The sequence below is a fragment of the Macaca mulatta genome, chromosome X, assembly GCF_049350105.2.
Source record: "Macaca mulatta isolate MMU2019108-1 chromosome X, T2T-MMU8v2.0, whole genome shotgun sequence".
Lineage (NCBI taxonomy): Eukaryota > Metazoa > Chordata > Mammalia > Primates > Cercopithecidae > Macaca > Macaca mulatta.
Window position 1 is genome coordinate 86,614,576 of NC_133426.1, and position 20,060 is coordinate 86,634,635.

The 20,060-nt window shown below is 37.8% G+C and overlaps 1 non-coding gene across 1 annotated transcript; it reads right to left on the minus strand.

Annotated features, from left to right (window-relative positions):
- Positions 1-200: 200 nt before the first annotated feature.
- Positions 201-19,699, minus strand: LOC106995257 (uncharacterized). The gene is made up of 4 exons (XR_003725859.2): positions 18,489-19,699; positions 18,271-18,378; positions 11,176-11,219; positions 201-332 (listed from the first exon to the last, which is right to left on the minus strand). It is a non-coding gene; the product is annotated as an uncharacterized LOC106995257 (transcript).
- Between the last annotated feature and the right edge of the window lie 361 nt (positions 19,700-20,060).

A 20,060-nucleotide genomic window follows, 5' to 3' on the forward strand; every position in this document is an offset into this window, starting at 1 on the left:
AGATACAAGAAGCTAATTCTAGCTCTGTCAAAAATACATCCCTCACACTTTTACATATAATATATAGAACTATATATAAAATCTGTCAAGATGGAAACTCCCTGGAATTTCTTAATGTATTGAAAAGTATAGCAAGGCAAAAGAAAGCATTATATATAAACAGTGTTTAGGCAAAAAAGCATTCTGACATATATAGTATTCTTAGTGTAAGTGGAGTATAACTTACCTATACAAACAAAGAATGTTTCAGAAGTAAGTGAAGCAAACAGAAGCAGTAGCTCTTTAAATTACATTCAATCATGGAAAAGAGCAAGTCTCTGTGATAGTTCATCCTAGAGAAAGCAAATTTTACAAGTCACCAAAGCAGTGAAAAATATGTAACACTGTTGAAGGCCGAAAGAATGAGGGTCGCGATCAACTCAGTACACCACTGGAGGCTATATGAATAAACAGCAAACTGTTTACTCATGAAAGCAGGATATTGGTAAATTGCCAAACTGCATCTGCCACCCAGAAGGAATGCTGAGGGCAGTCACCACTCAGGCACAAGTGTTTCTTGTGAATAGGCATATCTGAAGCCTGTTAGCAATAATGTGAACCTGTGATCAATCAAACAACTGATCAATTGTTACCTCCTCCTCCCTGTTCTTTCTACCCAATAAACACGAAGGGCGGCTGGCAAGGTGGCTCACACCTGTTGTCCCAGCACTTTGGGAGGCCAAGATGGGCAGATCACGAGGTCAGGAAATCGAGACCATTCTGGCTAACATGGTAAAACCCTGTCTCTACTAAAAATACAAAAAATTAGCCAGGCGTGGTGGTGGGCACCTGTAGTCCCAGCTACTCGGGAGGCTGAGGCAGGAGAATGGCGTGAACCCAGGAGGTGGAGTTTGCAATGAGCCGAGATCGTGCCACTGCACTCCAGCCTGGGCGACAGAGTGAGACTCCGTCTCAATAAATAAATAAATAAAGAAGAAGGACTGTAGAAGCTCAGGGCTGCCTTTGCTCACTAGAAGCAAGGAGCCCCCAACCCCTTCTTTAAAACAAATCCTTTCATCTTTGTTTTCATTTCTGCATTCGTCCCCCTTCGTTCAGTCCCATAGTAACCATCACGTAACACTAATATTTTAAATAGTTCACATTTTAAATATGATTTAAAATCCTGCCTCAAATATTCACACTAAAATCAACATTAGGAGTTTAATTTTTTAAACTTTTCAGAAAAAAATGAAGCTCTTAATAGAGCAGAAGCTATAAAGGGGAGCAAATTCTATATCCAAACAAAATGTGCATGCAAATAGAAAATTCCCATCATTACAGAGCTAAAGGCTGATCATATTTTTCTGATTTATGATATATTACAGTAGAAAAATACTCTTTATAAAAGGTGAATATATACTTATATTTAATTTATACAACATGTTTAAATTATATACGATGTATTTTATATATATATATGTATATATCCTAAATTACTTCAATACACATCAAACACACAACAGCAAAGATAAAATCCAACCTCTACTTGTTCCATGGAAGTAACATTTGTGCCAAGAGAATCTATGTGACCCTGTGGTAGTTCCATATTGAGATCAAGGCTACAACTTAAAAATAATTAGTGGTTGGTGGCTGGCAAGATGGCCAAATAGGAACAGCTCCAGTCTGCAGCTCCCAGCAAGATCAATGCAGAAGGTGGGTGATTTCTGCATTTCCAACTGAGGTAACCAGTTCATCTCAGTGGGACTGGTTACAGTGGGTGCAGCCCATGGAGAGTGAGCCAAAGCAGGGTGGGGTACCACCTCACCTGGGAAGTGCAAGGGGTCGGGGAACTCCCTACCCTAGCCAAAGGAAGTCTTGAGGGACTGTGCCGTGAGGGATGCTGCAATCCAGCCCCAGATACGACGCTTTTCCCACGGTTTTCGCAACCCGCAGACCTGGAGATTCCCTTGGGTGTCTATGCCAGCAGGGTCCTGGGATTCAAGCACAAACCTGGGTGGCCGTTTGGACAGACACCGAGCTAGCTGCAGGAGTTTTTTTTTTTCATACCTCAGTGGCGCCTGGAATGCCAGCAAGACAGAACCATTCACTGTGCTGGAAAGGGGGCTGAAGCCAGGGAGTCACGTGGTCTAGCTCAATGGGTCCCATCCCCATGGAGCCCAGCAAGCTAAGAACCACTAGCTTGAAATTCTAGCTGCCAGCACAGCAGTATGAAGTGGACCTGTGACAGTGAAGCTTGGTTGGGGGAGGGGTGTCCACCACTGCTGAGGCTTGAGTAGGCAGTTTTCCACTCACAGTGCAAATAAAGCTGCCTGGAAGTTCAAACTGGGTGGAGCCCACTGCAGCTCCGCAAAGCTGTTGTAGCCAGACTGCCTCTCTAGATACTTCCTCTCTGGGCAGGGCATTTCTGAAAGGCAGCAGCCCTAGTAAGGGGCTTATAGATAAAAATCCCATCTCCCTGGGGCAGAGCACCAGGGGGAAGGGGCTGTGGGCACAGCTGTAGCAGAGTTAAAAGTTCCTGCCTACTGGCTCTGAAGAGAGCAGCAGGTCTCCCAGAACAGTGGTCGAGCTCTGCTAAGGGAGAGACTGCCACCTCAAGTCGGTCCCTGACCCCCATGCCTCCAGATTGGGAGACACCTCCCAGCAGGGGTCTCATACAGGAGAGCTCCAGCTGACATCTGGTGGGTGCCCCTCTGGAATAAAGCTTCCAGAGGAAGAAACAGGCAGCAATATTTGCTGTTCTGCAGCCTCTACTCATGATAACCAGGCAATCAGGGTCTGGAGTGAACTTCCAGCAAACTCCAGCAGACCAGCAGGAGAAGAGCCTGACTGTTAGAAGGAAAACTAATGAACAGAAAGGAACAGCATCAACATCAACAAAAAGAATGTCCACACAGAAACACCATCTAAAAGTCACCAGCATCAAAGACCAAAGGTAGATAAATCCATGAAGAACAGGTAAAACCACTGCAAAAATGCTGAAAATTCCAAAAACCAGAATGCCTCTTCTCCTCCAAAGGATCACAACTCCTTGCCAGAAAGGGAGAAAAACAGGATGGAGAATGAGTTTGATGAATTGACAGAAGTAGGCTTCAGAATGTGGGTAATAACAAACTCCTCCGAGCTAAAGGAGCATGTTCTAACCCAATGCAAGGAAGCTAAGAACCTTGAAAAAAGGTTAGAGGAATTGCTAACTACAATACCCAGGTTAGAGAAAAACATAAATGTCATGATGGAGATGAAAAACAGAGCAGAAGAACTTTGTGAAGCACACACAAGTATCAATAGCCAAATCGGTCAAGCAGAAGAAAGGATATCAGAGATTGAAGATCGACTTAATGAAGTAAAGCATGAAGACAAGATTAGAGAAAAAAAGAATGAAATGGAATGAACAAAGCATCCAAGTAATATGGGACTACATGAAAATACCAAACCTACATTTTATTGGCATACCTAAAAGTGACGTGGAGAAAGTAACCAAGTTGGAAAACACTCTTCAGGATATTATCCAGGAGAACGTCCCCAACCTAGCAAGACAGGCCAACATTCAAATTCAGGAAATATAGAGAACACCATAAAGATACTCCTCGAGAAGAGAAACCCCAAGTCAGATTCACCGAGGTAGAAATGAAGGAAAAAATGTTAAGGGCAGCCAGAGAGAAAGGTCAGGTTACCCACAAAGGGAAGCCCATCAGACTAACAGCAGATCTTTCTGCAGAAACCCTAAAAGCCAGAAGAGAGTGGGGGCCAATATTCAACAATATTAGAGAAAAGAATTTTCAACCCAGAATTTCATATCCAGCAAAATTAAGCTTCATAAGCAAAGGAGAAATAAACTCCTTTACAGACAAGCAAATGCTGAGAAATTTTGTCACCACCAGGCCTGCCTTACTGGAGCCCCTGAAGGAAGCATTAAACATGAAAAAAACAAAAAACCAGTACTAGCCACCACAAAAATACACCAAATTGTAAAGACCATTGACACTATGAAGAAACAGCATCAACTAACAGGCAAAATAACCAGCAAGCATCATAATGACAGGATCAAATTCACAATTAACAATATTAACTTTAAATGCAAACAGCCTGAATGCCCCAATTAAAAGATACAGACTGGAAAATTGGATAAAAGTCAAGACCTACTGGTGTGCTGTATTCAGGAGACCATCTCACATACAAAGATATATATAGGCTCAAAATAAAGGGATGGAGGAATATGTACCAAGCAAACAGAAAGAAAAAAAAAAAGCAGGCATTGCAATCCTAGTCTCTGATAAAACAGACTTTAAACTAACAAAGATTAAAAAAAAAAAAAAAAAAAGATGGGCATTACATAATGGTAAAGGGATCAATGCAACAAGAAGAGCTAACTATCCTAAATATATCTGCACCCAATATAGGAGCACCCAGATTCATAAAGCAAGTTGAGACCTACAAAGAGACTTAGACTCCCATACAATAATAGTGGGAGACTTCAACACCCCACTGTCAATATTAGACAGATCAATGAGATGGAAAATTAAAAAAGATATTCAGGACTTGAACTCAGCTCTGGACCAAGCAGACCTAATAGACATCTACAGAACTCTCCACCACAAATCAATAGAATATACATTCTTCTCAGAACCACATCACACTTACTCTAAACTTGAGCACATAATATGAAGTAAAACACTCCTCAGCAAATGCAAAAGAACAGAAATCATAACAAACAGTTTCTCATACCAAAGTGCAATCAAATTAGAACTCAGGATTAAGAAACTCATTCAAAACCACACAACTACATGGAAGCTGAACAACCTGCTCCTGAATGACTACTGGGTGAATAATGAAATTAAATCAGAAATAAATAAGCTATTTGAAACCAATGAGAACAAAGACACAATGTACCAGAATATCAGGGACACAGCTAAAGCAGTGTTCAGAGGGAAACTTATAGCACTAAATGCCACGGGAGAAAGCAGGAATGATCTAAAATCAACACCCTAATATCACAATTAAAAGAACTAGAGAAGTAAGAGCAAACAAATGCAAAAGCTAGCAGAACACAAGAAATAACTAAGATCAGAGCAGAACTGAAGGAGATAGAGACATGAAAACCCTTCAAAAAATCAATGAATCCAGGAGCTGGTGTGCTGAAGAGATCAACAAAATAGATAGACTGCTAGCCAGAATAATAAAGAAGGAAAGAGAGAAGAAACAAATGACACAACAAAAAGTGATAAAGGGGATATCACCACTGATCCCACAGAAATACAAACCACCATCAGAGAATACAATAAACACCTCTACACAAATAAACTAGAAAATTTAGAAGAAATGGATAAATTCCTGGACACACACACCTTCTCAAGACTAAAGTAGGAAGAAGTTGAATCCCTGAATAGACCAATAACAAGTTCTGAAATTCAGGTAGTAATTAACAGCCTACCAACCAAAAAAAGCCCAGAACCAGACAGATTAACAGCCAAATTCTACCAGAGGTACAAAGAGAAGCTGATACCATTCCTTCTGAAATTATTCCAAACAACACAAAAAGAGGGACTCCTCCCTAACTCATTTTACAAGGCCAGCATCATCCTGATTCCAAAACCTGGCAAAGACACAACAAAAAAAAAGAAAATTTCAGGCCAATATCCCTGATGAATGTCGATTCAAAATTCCTCAATAAAGTATTGACAAGCCAAATCCAGCAGCACATCAAAAAGCTTATCCACCATGATCAAGTCGGCTTCATCCCTGGGATGCAAGGATGGTTCAACATATGCAACTCAATAAACGTCATCCATCACATAAACAGAACCAATGACAAAAATCACATGATTATCTCAATAGATGGAGAAAAGGCCTTTGATAAAATGCAACAAACCTTCATGCTAAAAAACTCTCAATAAACTAGGTATTGATGGAACATATCTCAAAATAATAAGAGCTATTTATGACAAACCCACAGTCAATGTCATACTGAATGGGCAAAAGCTGGAAGCATTCCCTTTGAAAATCAGCACAAGACAAGGATGCTTTCTTTTACCACAGTATTGGAAATTCTGGCCAGGGCAATCAGACAAGAGAAAGAAATAATGGGTATTCAAATAGAAAGAGAGGAAGTCAAATTGTCTCTGTTTGCAGATGACATGATTGTATATTTAGAAAACCCCATCGTCTTAGCCCCAAATCTCCTTAAGCTGATAAGCAACTTCAGCAAAGTCTCAGGATACAAAATCAATGTGCAAAAATCACAAGCATTCCTATACACCAATAATACACAAGCAGAGAGCCAAATTATGAGTGAACTCCCATTCACAATTGCTACCAAGAGAATAAAATACTTAGGAATCCAACTTACAAGAGATAAGAAGGACCTCTTCAAGGTGAACTACAAACCACTGCTCAAGGAAATACGACAGGAAACAAATGGAAAGACATTCCATGGTCATGGGTAGGAAGAATCAATATCATGAAAATGGCCATACTGCCCAAAGTAATTTATAGATTCAATGCTATCCTCATCAAGCTACCACTGACTTTCTTCACAGAATTGGAAAAAGCTACTTTAAATTTCATGTGGAACCAAAAAAGAGCCCGCATAGCCAAGACAATCCTAAGCAAAAAGAACAAAGCTTGAGGCATCATGCTACCTGACTTAAAACTATACTACAAGGCTACAGTAACCAACACAGCATGGTACTGGTACCAAAATAGATATATAGACCAATGGAACAGAACAGAGGCCTCAGAAATAACATCACAGGTCTACAACCATCTGATCTTTGACAAACATGACAAAAACAAGCAATGGGGAAAGTATTTCCTATTTAATAAATGGTGTTGGGAAAACTGGCTAGCCCTATGCAGAAAACTGAGACTGGACCCCTTCCTTACACTTTATACAAAAATTAACTCAAGATGGATTTAAGGCTTAAATGTTAGACCTAAAACCATAAAAAACCCTGGAAAGTTTTACCATTTACCTAGGCAATACCATTCAGAACATAGGCATGGGCAAAGACTTCATGACTAAAACACCAAAAGCAATGGCAACAAAAGCCAAAACAGACAAATGGGATCTAATTAAAGTAAACAGCTTCTGCTCAGCAAAAGAAACTATCATCAGAGTGAACAGGCAACCTACAGGATGGGAGAAAAGTTTTGCAATCTATCCATCACAACAAAGGGCTGATATCCAGAATCTACAAAAAACTTAAATTAAGGGGCGCGGTGGCTCAAGCCTGTAATCCCAGCACTTTGGGAGGCCGAGGCGGGCGGATCACAAGGTCAGGAGATCGAGACCACAGTGAAACCCCGTCTCTACTAAAAATACAAAAAATTAGCCGGGCGCGGTGGCGGGCGCCTGTAGTCCTAGCTACTCAGGAGGCTGAGGCAGGAGAATGGCGTGAACCCAGGAGGCGGAGCTTGCAGTGAGCCGAGATCGCGCCACTGCACTCCAGCCTGGGCAACAGCGTGAGACTCCGTCTCAAAAAAAAAAAAAAAAAAAAAAAAAAAAAAAAAAAAAAAAAAAAAACTTAAATTAAAACACAAACACACACACACACACAGACACACACACACACACAGGACATCAAAAAGTAGGTGAAGGAAATATCAAAAAGTAGGTGAAGGATATGAACAGACACTTCTCAAAAGAAGACATTTATGTGACCAACAAACATATGAAAAAAAGCTCATCATCACTGGTCATTAGAGAAATGCAAATCAAAACCACAATAAGATACCATCTCACATCAGTTAGAATGGCAATCATTAAAAAGTTAGGAAACAACAGATGCTGGAGAGGATGTGGTGAAATAGGGATGCTTTTACACTGTTGGTAGGAGTGTAAATTACTTCAACCATTGTGGAGGACAGTGTGACTATGCCTCAAGGATCTAGAACCAGAAATACCATTTGACCCTGCGATCCCATTACTGGGTATATACCCAAAGGTTTATAAATCATTCTACTATAAAGACACATGCACACATATGTTTACTGCAGTACTGTTCACAATAGCAAAGACTTGGAACCAACACAAATGTCCACCAGTGATATACTAGATAAAGAAAATGTGGCACATATATACCATGGAATACTATGCAGCCATAAAAAAAGGATGAGTTCATGTCATTTGGAGGGACATGGATGAAGCTGGAAACCTTCATTCTCAGTAAACTAACACAAAAACAGAAAACCAAACACCACGTTTTCACTCATAAGTGGGAGTTGAACAATGAGAACACATGGACACTGAGAGGTGAACATCACATACCAGGGCCTGTCAGGGGATGGGAGGCTAGGGGAGGGATAGCATTAGGAGAAATACCTAATGTAGATAATGGGTTGATGGGTGTAGCAAACCACCATGGCACGTATACCTATATAACAAACCTGCATATTCTACACATGTATCCTAGAACTTAAAGTATAATAAATAAACTTAAATAAATAATAATTAGCATATGAATGTAATATAGGCATTTTTCTTCTTTACTTAATATGTATTGTAAATCTGAATATTCCATCTTCCATTTTTACCTTCATTTACATAAAAATAAAACATGTTCAATTTTATAAATATTAACTGAGCTTAAATATCTTCTGAATATCCACCTTAAGATAATGAATTTACTAATTTTAAAGTACTTTTATGGAGTTCTAAAAGTGATCCACGTGGAAGGTACTTAAGATATAAAAGATAATAATACTGGGAAATGATCTGGTCTTCAGAACAAAAGGCTAAACTAATGGTTATCCAATATATTAGATGTACTGTAGATTACTCCGCTTCCTACTGTGAAGGAAAATTAATATGCTAAAAAAGATAAAACAGGCTAGATAACTCTAGCCTCAGGATCTATACCTAATATTTGAATTAACTTCAATTTCAGTTTTTAGTTCCTGGGCTACCCTTAGCAAGAATCATTATTTGCATCCAACCATACAACTGAGTTTCAGAAAAGTTAAGTATACTTGTCTGAGATCATTCTAGTGATAGACATAGGATTTTAATCTAGGTTTGACTGTCTCCAAAGCCTATGATTTTAATCTCCACTGCACCACTCCTCTAGTATATAAACTATACTTTCTGCTTGTCTCTAAATCATTGGAGTGTATGCCAACTTCAGTATGAAAATACTACAGAGAATATAATATCATGACATTAACAGTCATTATGAGTTTTTTTTTTTTGTTTGTTTGTTTTTTTTTTTTTTTTTTTTTTTTGGAGACAGAGTCTCATTCTGTCACCCAGGCTGGAGTGTAGTGGCATGCTTTCGGCTCACTGCAACCACTGCCTCCTGGGTGGGTTCAAGCAATTCTCCTGTCTCAGCCTCTAAAGTAGTTGGGATTATATCCGTGTACCAACACACCCGACTAATTTTTGTATTTTTAGTAGAGATGGGGTTTTGCCATGTTGGCCAGGCTGGTCTCGAACTCCTGACCTCAGGTGATCCACCCACCTCAGCCTCCCAAAGTGCTGGGATTATAGGTGTGAGCCACTGTGCCCAGCCCATTATGAGATTCTACAGACAGATTTCTATTGAAAAAGTAAAGACATGAAATTTAGTTGGGGAAATCACTAACTCAATCAGCTATTAGATAGTTAAACATCTTTAAAGATGGGCATTGGTATTTCTACATCAGTGGTTATACCTGTTTCTACTGCCAGTCATCACACATTGACATAATTAGTCTCTTGATTTTTCAGTCACTACCCCAAGGAACATCTGGAAATGTCTGGAGACACGCTTGGCTGTCACAACTGTAGGGATGGGTGCCATTGGTATCTAGTGGGTAGAGGCCAAAGATGCAGCTAAACATTCTGCAATGCACATGACAGCCCCCAGGATTATCCATCCCAAAATGTCAATAGTATCGAGGTTGTAAAATCCTGCTCTAAACCTTATCAAAAAGTTGCCTACTGATTTCATTTACCACTGAGGGTCAGTAAGGCCATAACGTGGCAGCATTCATTGTATAAGACTTCCCTTGTTGCATTTTCAAGCCAAATCGTCTAATTTAGTCTTTAGCAGAAACTAAACAAGTCCTTAGTCCCTCATAAAGACTATGTTTAGAAGACGGAGTCTTCTGACACACAATGCCTTTGTTATAATATTTAATGAAAACCACCTTTCTTGTTCCCCTCCATATATGGGCTACTTTAGGATACTAACAAAACAAAATAGCACACAACTTAACCCACAGCCCTGTTCTCGAACACTACTAACCTGATTTTTAATTTATTAATCTCGATTTTAATTCTTTAGTAATATATTAGTGATCGAAAGAGTTGATAAACTTAACTGTTTATTCTAATCAGGTATTAGCTTAGATAAGAGAGTAGTATTTATCTACTCTGTTTTCCAGATGTCTTCAAATCTTCTCTTCCCAGGAGAAAAGAACAAAATAAGACTAAGCCTTGTTTCAAACTAGTTCTCTACCTTTGAAAATAAATTATAAAACATTAGCATCAATTTTTATTTTTTACTACTACATTATCTTGAAGCAAACATTACACCAGAGAATAATGATACAACATGACCTCTATAGCAAAGATGTCATAGATAAGTCATTCTCCCATGACATGAAGGGCCTGAAATAAACAGCTTGTATTATACACCCTATTTCCAATAACAATATCACAAAAGGGTATGAACTATTTACTTAAAAGAAACAACCAAATCATTATGTGTAATACTGCTGTCTTTTGAGCCCCTTGCACATTTTGCACATATTGCTCAGTTTGCAGTACTCAAACTAGACTTATGACTCAATGGCCTAATCACAGCAGAATTATTTTGGAAGGTCCTTTTTTTAAAAAAAAACAAAAAACAAAACACACCATATATTTCATATATGCAGCGAACAGTAGGTATTAGGTAATTGTTTAAACATTCCTGCTTCCTTTGATCACCTTTGCCTATTTCTTTACACACACTAAATGAGTCTATTTCCAGAAATTTTTAAGAAAATACTAAGATGATTGAAACACAGTCAAATTTTTATGAGCATGGCAAGGAATTAGATGACTGTTTAAAGTCCCTTGAAACACTAAATTCTAGGGTCACAAACCTAACTCTGGCAATTCGTGGAAAAGAGAAATATTTTCATCTATATCACAGCATTTTAGAACCTCTAGATACTAAATCAAGATTTTCCACAATCACCTGGATAACTTCTTACCTAGCTTCATCTGGCATTTCCTGAAGCAGCATATCCATTTGGTTCTAGGATAAGAAAATGAGGATTGCTATTAAGCATTTGCTTTTTGCATGGTTTTTGGTTTTCTCTTAAAAGAGGGAAACTAGTCTCTAATTTTTTAAAAGAAAGCATTAAAAAAATATATTTTGTACCACCAGAGGGAGCTGCATAATTTCAAAATGTATTTTTTTTTTTTTTTTTTTTTTTTCTGAATAATACTAAATTCTAAAACTTAAAACTATGAGGTTATGGAAAAATATTAGCAGTGAGGTTCACATATAATTTAAATCTGAGTAATACAGATCTCTCCAAGTGAACCAATTTACAAAAGCTCCATTCTAACCCACTTCACTTTTACTGTGTGTCATAGATTTAAATTTTAGATTACAATAATCAGAACTGTTCTTTCAGCCAGTTGATGTACATCTGATACCAAGGATAACTTTTTCAAATGTCAGAGATGAATAAATTATAAGTATTGAGATATTTACTAAGGTACAGACATTCTCAGGCAATAGAGTCTGATTAATAATTTTTAAAACTCTTCTAGTTTTTAACTAAGTTATTGAAAATATTTTTAATATACAGTTGGGAATTCTAAAGATATGGTCCCAGCTCTACCATTAACAATGAGTATGATTTTAAGCAAATCGCTAACTTCGCTGTTGGGCCTTAGTTCTTATTCTCTTTCATTCACTTTAAAAATATTTCCTAAATACCAAAAAAGTTCATGAAATAGCAGATTCCTATGTGCATTAACATTTTGGTTTTAATTCATATCTAAAATAGCATTATTCGTGTTATGAGAATTTACTTAAATTGTATTATACAATGATTTTATTCCATAACTTCCTTTCCTCATTCAACCTGGTAAGATTATATTGAGATCCAGATCTAGTTCATTCACTTTAAACTACTGTATGATGTTGCAACACAGAAATAGACTAAATTTTATTTATCCATTGAATTTTTGGAATTTTGATTTTTCTTAATTTCTCCCTATTACAGAAAATGGTGCAATAAACATTTTTCGTGTGTGTGTGTGTGTGTGTGTGTGTGCAGAGAGAGCGAAAGAGACTGATCTATATATATATATATATTTGTCTACACATGTATGGGCTGCTTTGTGTAAAAATTTGGAAGTGAAAATACTAGGTTACATACACTTCATATACTGTGATTTATTCAACAATATTCAAAAATTTTGAACATCTACTTTATGCCAGATATTTTACATGCTAGGGAGGCATCAATGATGCCCTCCTTAAGCTTAAATTCTAGTGTGTACTAGAGAAGAGAGGGCAAACACATTTTTTAAGCAGTATATGGTATGTTAGAAAGCAATATATACCATAGAGAAAAATAAAGCAGGGAAGGCAGAGAATAGGAGGCATGGTAGGTACATTGTTGATGCAATTTTAAGTAGGATGGTCAGGAAAAACCTCAGCATAAAAATGACTTAAAGACCTAAAGGAGGTAAGATAGTAAGCAACGAGGATGTCCAGAGAAAGAACATTCAAGGGAGAAGAAACTACAAGTGGAATAGCTGTCAGGCAGAAATATACTTGGTGTGTTTGACAAATAACAACAAATCCAGGTGCCTGAGTAGACTGATGAGCAACAACATGTTAGGACAGATCAGGGTAAGGCAGGTCATGTAGAACTTTATGGACCTTTGGAAACAATCTGGCTTTTACTGAGGAAAACATTGAACCACTTGAAAGTTTTGAGAGGAATGACGTGATCTGACTTGTACTAACAGGATTGCTCTCGTTGCTATGTTGAGAACAGACTGTAGATATTATCAAATTGCTTTTCCAACGGGGATGTGCCAATTTGAATTCTAATTACTACTCATTAGCAGAGTGTGAGAATTTGGGCAACTAAGTGTGTTCAGCCAGATCTCTCTCAATTTCTGCTGTAAATTTTGGTTAAGTTTTTATGACTAATGTTTTTTATATATATATATATATATATATATGAATGTCTCCAGCACCTGGCACAATACCTGAAACAGGAGAAGGCGCTCAGTGAATGTCAGGTGAATGAGCTGAGAGGCACTTCAGATATCATTAAATCCAACTCCTACATTTTACAGTTATGAAAACTGAGGCCTGGGGTAGTCAGTATCTGAGTCAAGGTTCCAAAGTTAATTAGAAGCAGAGTGATGACTAGAAATCAAAGTAACCAAGATAGTGAAACAGAACCTTATAGCAATCACACCCCCTGCAGGAACATCAAATTGAACAACTATCCATGCCAAACAAAAACAACAAACAACAACAACAACAAAAACATCTTCACAAGAGCTAAAGAAACCAGGTGAATGGTCACAGTACCTGGTTTTAGAATAATCACAAGAAAAGATGCAATGAAGAGGGTGGACAGTCTCACATTGCCTACATTACCCTTCCCGCAACTGTAGGCAGCACAGCATGGAGACAGAATCTGTCTGCTTGTGGGAGGGAGAGGGAAGTGTGTATGGGACTTTGCCTTGGAATCAGTACCAGCCTGCCATAGTAAAACACAGCACCAAGCAGAACCCTAAGGCCCCTCATTCTAGGCTTGTGCCCAAGGATGGAGCTCCTACATCTGCCACAGGCCAGATGGGAATCTGTGGTCCCAACATGATGAACCCAAGTTACAGCCTGCTTCACCAACAGCTGACAAAAGTAGCCTTAGGCTCGGAATAAATTTCAGTGGCAGGAAGGCTATCACAACTGCAGTCCTTGACTGAGCCCTGGTGATGCACTGGTCTGGGGCTTTTGGTTTGACACACTGTTACATCAGCTGCAGAGGACACAGACTATCCACTTCACCCCTCCCCCAACCTCAGGCAGTATAGCATGGATAAAGACTCTTTCCACTTGGAGAGAAAAGAAGTGAGTGAGGGACTTTGCCCATGGAACTCTCCCTGAATTTTCCCAAGTCCATTAGGGCTGGAGGCCTCAAAGCCCTCAAGAGAGTGGCAGCAAACCTAAGCTTAGGGCACCCTCTAGTGCTGAAACTGCTGCAGTGCACACAAGCTTGGTGAATTCAAAAGTCAGCCACGTTTATTTGAACTTCTGGAAAGCCTTCTGAAGAAGGATGAGGACATACAAGGCCAGACTGCAAAGACTGGAATAAATACATAATTTTTCAGTGCCCAGACATCAATGCACATTCACAAGAATCAAGAACATTAAGGGCAATATGACCTCACCAAACAGACTAAAATAACAGTGAACAACTCTGGAGAGATGGAGATGTGTGCATTCTCAGACAGAAAACTCAAAACAGGTGTCTTCAGTAAGCTTGACAAACTTCACAAAAGCAAAGAGAAGCAAGTCAGAAATATATCAGAGAAATTTTACAAAGGGATTGAAAAAATCAAACAGTAATCCTGGAGCTGAAAAATACAGTGAATGAGATTTAATAAATGCATTTGTGTCTTATTAGGAGAATTAATCAAGCAAAACAAAGGACAAGTGAGCTTAACAACAGTCTGTTTGAAAATAAACAAAGGAAAAAAAGAAAAAGCAATGAAAATGTTCATGAAATCTATTGGATAGCATCAAAAGGGCAAATGTATGAGTCACTGGCCTTCAAGATGGGGTAAAGAAAGAGAAAGGGGTAGGAAGCTTATTCAAAGAAAAAATAACAGAAAACATTCTAAACCTAGAGAAATATATAAATATCCAAATACAGGTAAGTCAAAGATTACCAAGCAGATTTAATCCAAGTAAAGACAACATCAGACAAAAATAATCAAATTCTCAAAGGTCAAGGACAAAGAGAGGATCCTGTAAGCAGTGAAACAAAAGAATCAATATACAAAGGCACTGGAATAGGTTGGGTGGCAGACTTAGCAAAAACCTTATAGGCCATGAGAAAATGGGATGAAATACTTGAAGTACTGAAGAAAAAATGCCTGCCAATTGAGACTACTGTATCCAGCAAACTTATCCTTGAAACATCAAGGAGAGAGAGAGATTTTCCCAGAAGCAGAAAAAAAAAGACAATCTTCAAATTCATATGGAAATGCAAAAGACCCCGGATAGTTAAAGCAATCATGAGCAAAATGTACCAAGCTAAGGGAATTATACACTTAACTTTAAAATACACCACAAAGCTATAGTAACCCAAACAGCATGTTATTGGCCTAACAACAAACACACAGACAAATAGAACAGAATAGATAAACCAGAAATAAATCCACATGTTTACAGCCAATGTGTATTTGACAAAGGCACCAAGAACATACACTGGGGAAAGAACAGTTTCTTCAATAAATGGTGCTGGGAAAACTAGACAACCATATGTAGAAGAATAAAACAGACTCCTATCTCTTACCATATAGAAAAATCAACTCTAAATGGATTAAAGACCTAAATGTAAAACCTTAAATTATGAAAGTAATAAAACAGAACATAGGGAAAATGCTTCATAAAATTGGATCAGGCAAGGATTTTTTGAATAAGATATCAAAAGCACAGGTCTATTCGTGTGACGGTTGCACTGAAAGCTCAGACACTGCTGCTATGCTGCATATCCAGGTAACAAAACTGCATCTGTACCCCCAAATATCGTTTTTTAAAAAGTACCTTTGGGATGCTGAGGTGGGAGAATCACTTGAGGCCAGGAGTTCAAGACCAGACTGGGCAACATAGCGAGACCCCCATCTATACCAAAAAAAAAGAAACTGGCTGGGTGCAGGCGCATATTCATGTAGTCCGAGCTACTTGGGAGGCCAAAGCATGAGGACTGCTTGAGCCCAGGAGTTCGAAGTCACAGTGACCTATAATCATGCCATGCACTCCAGCCTGGGTGACCAAGCAAGACCCCGTCTCAAAAACAAACCAAAAAGCACAGGCAGCAAAAGTAAAAGTAGATAAATCATATCAAATTAAAAAGCTTCTGCACAGGAAAAAAACAAATACATACAGTGAAGAGAGTACCTACAGAAAGGGAGAAAGTAGTTGCAAAAGACCTGAATAGACATTTTTCAAAAGACATACAAACGGCCAACAGGTATGTGAAAATGCTCAACATCAGTAATCATCAGGGAAATGTAAGTCAAAACCACAGTGAAATATCACCTCACTCCAGTGAGAATGTCTCTTATCAAAAAGACAAAAAATAACAATTGCTTGTGAGGATATGGAGAAAGGAGAATTCTTATGCACTGTTCGTAAGGATGTTAATTTAGTACAGATATTATGGAAAGGAATATGTAGTTTCCTCAAAAATTTAAAAAATAGAACTTCCATATGATCCAGCAATCCCCTTCCTTGGTATATATTCAAATAAAATGAAATTAGTATGTCAAAGAGATACCTGCAATCCCATGTTTATTACAACACTATTCACAATAGTCAAAATATGGGATCAATTTGGTTCATCTAAAGATGAAGAAAATGTGGTATATCTACATAATACAACACACTACTCAGCCATAACACAAAATAAAATCCTGTCATTTGCTCAAAATGGATAAACTTGCAGGCTGTAAGGTTAAGTGAAAGAAACATGGCACAGAAAGAAAAATATTGCATGATCTTACGCATCTGTGGAATTCAAAAAAGTTGATTTCGTGGAAGTAGAGAGTAAAATAGTGGTTACCAGGGGCTGGGGATGGAAAAGAGTTGGTAAAAGGAGGGACAAGCAGAAATTTGTCAATGGGTACAGAGTTAGTTTGGCAGAAAGGATAAGTCCTGGTGTTACACAGTAGGGTGGCTATAACTGATAACACCGTAGTGTATATTTTAAGATAGTTAGACGAGAAGATTTTGAAGGTTACACCGCAAAGTGATAAACATGTAAAATTATGGATATGACAATGTTAACTTAATTACTATACAATGTATGCATGCACTGACACTGTACTCCATACTTATGTACAATTATCTGTCAATTACAGATTTTTTAAAAAATTAATAAATCCAAGTGTCCTGACTTCAAGTCACTTTTCAAATACAGTTGGGTTTTCTTAACTTGACTGATCATAAAATCACCTCAGGATTCCTAAGGTAACCGAATAAAAATCAGAAACTCTAGGACAGTGCTTCTCAAACTCTGTGCATACAAATCACGTCAGAATCTGGTTAAAATGAAGAATCTGATTCAATATATCTGGGGGTGGGGTTCTGAAATTTTATATTCCTAATGAGCTTCCAGGGTGTAAGAGTGTGCCTGAATCTTGTCCTACACACTTTAGGGAACAAAGCTCTAGGGGAGGGTATAAAAGAATGGTTAAATATATCCTCACTTTAAGATATACACATATATTCTTTCTTCTTAACTCTAAACCCTGAGTATAAGCCTGTTCTTTCATTGTTCACCTTTTTGTGAAAAGAGCTGTTTGTGGTAAAATGTTGATGGACAGTTGTCGATTTCTTCTTAATCGACTTTGTAAATCATGTTTTTTCCATATTAGCCTCCAAAATAGTAATAACAAGTTCTCTTTGCATTTGGCTAACTACATGATAGGTGCTGGGATCAAAGAGAAGAGTGATAATGAAATAAATTTTCTATCTGAATATTTAAATTTTACAAAACTTTGTTTCTGACATGTGTCGCACACAAACTAGTTTCAAATTTTAATTTTCTTCGTAGGAGGTCTCTGTCCAGGTTCCAGGTTTAGAAAATATCCCAGTTTTCTGAAAATTAATTTATCTTGTATTTTCTATTTGGTTCACCTCTGACTCATGCATACATAAAACACTTAAAGAGTAGGCAGGCAACTTAAGAAAATTTGCAATGAGATGAACTAGCTGAGGCATGGGATAATATCTAATACCAACGGGCCTCAGTGAGCCTCTAGTGCTATGGCCTTCATCAGTAAGTACCACTGGCAGTCAGATAGAACCAGGATCTAGACTCTAGACATGCAACTCAGTACAATTCCCAGAACTTCAAACCAAGCTAGGGAAAATACCTCCTCAGCAATCTAGGGGATGAGCAGTAACTTCCTACCATCATTGTAAAGATACACCATGTTTATTTAGCATTCTAGAGATCATTTAGACTCACAATACCATTATAATTTGAAGTGGGATAATTTTAAAAAGTTATTCTAAGTAGAGAAGCTATGCTTACTTGTGGTGTTGTTAGGGTTGTAGAGTTACTCATTTTATCTTCCATTTGTTGTGTTTGAATATCCAATATTTCAAACTGGTGTTCGAATTTGTTCATCAAGGCAGAAGTCTGTAAAAATAAATATAGTTATTAGAAAAATTTACACTGAAAAGATGCTATCTGAGCATAATTCTTTTTCTTTTTCTCTTTTTTTTTTTTTTTTTTTTTTTTTTTTTTACCTTTTCAAGGTTCTACTCCTCAATGAAGCACCCACAGACTTAACTATGCCTCATATGGACTTGTTACCTATTTGGAGGATACAAACAAACAGCATCCTATGATATACACAGTCTCAAAATTTTTGTAGTCTCCTAAATATATTACTTACAAATCAACTTATGAAACTTGTCTACTTTTTCTTTAACAGTAAATATACAATGTTATGCATTTATAGTCTAGGCATTGGCTATCTTATTTCTTTGACTTTCACTTCATTAAAAGACAACTAATTCAACCATTGTTGAAGACAGTGTGGTGATTCCTCAAAGACCTAGAGACAGAAATAGCACTCGACCCAGCAATCTCATTACTGGGTATATACCCAAAGTAATATATATCATTCTACTACAAAGACACATGCACACATATGTTTATTGCAGTACTATTCACAATAGTAAAGATATGGAATCAACCTAAATGCTCATCAATGACAGACTGGATAAAGAAAATGTGGTATATATACACCATAGAATACTATGTAGCCATTAAAAAGAATAAGACCATGTCCTTGACAGGGACATAGATGGAGCTGGAAGCCATTATACTTAGCAAACTAATGCAGAAACAGAAAACCAAACACCGCATGTTCTCATTTATAAGTGGGAGCAAAATGATGAGAACACAAGGACACATAGAGGGGAACAATGTGCACTGGGACCTACTGGAGGGTGAAGGGTGGGAGGAGGGAGAGGATCAGGAAAAATAACTAATGGATACTATGCTTAATACCTGGGTGATGAAATAATCTGTAAAACAAACCCCCATGGCACACATTTACCTATGTAACAAACCTATACATCCTGTACATGTATCCCTGAACTTAAAATAAAAGTTTTTTAAAAGACAATTAAATCTTAGTTCAAAATCCACTGCCAAAATCACTTTCCTCACCAAGTACTTTGAATATGTTGCACCTTTACCAGCACCCTGCAGCACCCTGCAACAAATTTAGAGTTCTGATAACTCAATACTCTTACTAAACTTAAATCAAGAGTTCTTATTATTTATAGATCTCAAGTCTTACCCTGCCCATTGTTACTGCATTTTGAACTCTGGCTGCCACAGCATCAACTCTAGCACTCACTCTTAAGAAATCAATTGCTTGCTTTTTCTGGTGGATTGTATTTTCAGCACGTATTCTTAGAGCTTGCTTATTGCCTTTCTGAATGGCCTGTTTTAAACAGAGCAAAAGTAAATAAAGGCAAAAACAAAGATCAAAAGTAAATATTGGCAAAGACAGAGAGCAAAAGTACACATATTTTAAAAAGAGGAAAATAATCCCAAATTAACCTATAATCTGTAAGAGCTTATAATTAGCTTTTCAGGAAATAATTATGCCCTTAATTATTAAGAGAATATATAGTCCTATAATTTTTAATCTTATGATTAGAGAATATATGTTCATTGATAGTTTAAGAAATTAGAACACAGGCCGGGCATGGTGGCTCACGCTTGTAATCCCAGCACTTTGGGAGGCCAAGGCAGGCGGATCATGAGGTCAGGAGTTCGAGACCAGCCTGACCAACATGGTG